Below are 2,077 nucleotides of genomic sequence, written 5' to 3'. Positions count from 1 at the left end.
GACAGTAGAGGGAGGGTTCGAGGCAGTGAAACAGGAAGAAGAGAGAGACAGTAGAGGGAGGGTTAGAGGCAGTGAAACAGGAAGAAGAGAGACAGTAGAGGGAGGGTTCAAGGCAGTGAAACAGGAAGAGATAGAGACAGTAGAGGGAGGGTACGAGGCAGTGAAACAGGAAGAGAGAGACAGTAGAGGGAGGGTTAGAGGCAGTGAAACAGGAAGAAGAGAGAGAGACAGTAGAGGGAGGGTTCGAGGCAGTGAAACAGGAAGAAGAGAGACAGTAGAGGGAGGGTCCGAGGCAGTGAAACAGGAAGAAGAGAGACAGTAGAGGGAGGGTTAGAGGCAGTGAAACAGGAAGAAGAGAGAGAGACAGTAGAGGGAGGGTCCGAGGCAGTGAAACAGGAAGAAGAGAGACAGTAGAGGGAGGGTTCGAGGCAGTGAAACAGGAAGAAGAGAGAGAGAGAGTAGAGGGAGGGTTCGAGGCAGTGGAACAGGAAGAAGAGAGACAGTAGAGGGAGGGTTCGAGGCAGTGAAACAGGAAGAAGAGAGAGAGAGAGAGTAGAGGGAGGGTTCGAGGCAGTGAAACAGGAAGAAGAGAGAGAGAGAGAGAGTAGAGGGAGGGTTCGAGGCAGTGAAACAGGAAGAAGAGAGAGAGAGAGTAGAGGGAGGGTTCGAGGCAGTGAAACAGGAAGAAGAGAGAGAGAGAGTAGAGGGAGGGTTCGAGGCAGTGAAACAGGAAGAAGAGAGAGAGAGAGAGTAGAGGGAGGGTTCGAGGCAGTGAAACAGGAAGAAGAGACAGTAGAGGGAGGGTTCGAGGCAGTGAAACAGGAAGAAGAGAGAGACAGTAGAGGGAGGGTTAGAGGCAGTGAAACAGGAAGAAGAGAGAGAGACAGTAGAGGGGGGGTCCGAGGCAGTGAAACAGGAAGAAGAGAGAGACAGTAGAGGGAGGGCCCGAGGCAGTGAAACAGGAAGAAGAGAGACAGTAGAGGGAGGATTCGAGGCAGTGAAACAGGAAGAAGAGAGAGACAGTAGAGGGAGGGTCCGAGGCAGTGAAACAGGAAGAAGAGAGAGAGAGAGTAGAGGGAGGGTTCGAGGCAGTGAAACAGGAAGAAGAGAGAGAGAGAGAGTAGAGGGAGGGTTCGAGGCAGTGAAACAGGAAGAAGAGAGAGAGAGAGTAGAGGGAGGGTTCGAGGCAGTGAAACAGGAAGAAGAGAGAGAGAGAGTAGAGGGAGGGTTAGAGGCAGTGAAACAGGAAGAAGAGAGAGAGAGAGTAGAGGGAGGGTTCGAGGCAGTGAAACAGGAAGAAGAGACAGTAGAGGGAGGGTTCGAGGCAGTGAAACAGGAAGAAGAGAGAGAGAGAGTAGAGGGAGGGTTCGAGGCAGTGAAACAGGAAGAAGAGAGAGAGAGAGTAGAGGGAGGGTTCGAGGCAGTGAAACAGGAAGAAGAGAGAGAGAGAGAGAGAGAGTAGAGGGAGGGTTCGAGGCAGTGAAACAGGAAGAAGAGAGAGAGAGTAGAGGGAGGGTTAGAGGCAGTGAAACAGGAAGAAGAGAGAGAGACAGTAGAGGGAGGGTTGTTATTGACCCCAAGGTTAGAGAGAATCACATTAAAACAAGGCTTGTTGTTGACCCCAAGGTTGGAGAATTACATTAAAACAAGGCCTGTTGTCCCCAAGGTTAGAGAATTACATTAAAACAAGGCCTGTTGTCCCCCCAAGGTTAGAGAGAATTACATTAAAACAAGGCTTGTTGTCCCCAAGGTTAGAGAGAATTACATTAAAACAAGGCTTGTTATTGACCCCAAGGTTAGAGAGAATTACATTAAAACAAGGCTTGTTATTGACCCCAAGGATAGAGAGAATTATATTAAAACAAGGCTTGTTGTTGACCAAGGTTAGAGAGAATTACAAAACAAGGCTTGTTGTTGACCCCAAGGATAGAGAGAATTACATTAAAACAAGGCTTGTTGTTGACCCCAAGGTTAGAGAGAATTACATTAAAACAAGGCTTGTTATTGACCCCAAGGTTAGAGAGAATCACATTAAAACAAGGCTTGTTGTTGACCCCAAGGTTGGAGAATTACATTA

Source organism: Oncorhynchus gorbuscha, unplaced genomic scaffold, assembly GCF_021184085.1.
Source record: "Oncorhynchus gorbuscha isolate QuinsamMale2020 ecotype Even-year unplaced genomic scaffold, OgorEven_v1.0 Un_scaffold_1349, whole genome shotgun sequence".
Classification (NCBI taxonomy): Eukaryota; Metazoa; Chordata; class Actinopteri; order Salmoniformes; family Salmonidae; genus Oncorhynchus; species Oncorhynchus gorbuscha.
The sequence above is the reverse complement of the archived record's forward strand: the minus strand, read 5'-3'. Positions refer to the sequence as shown.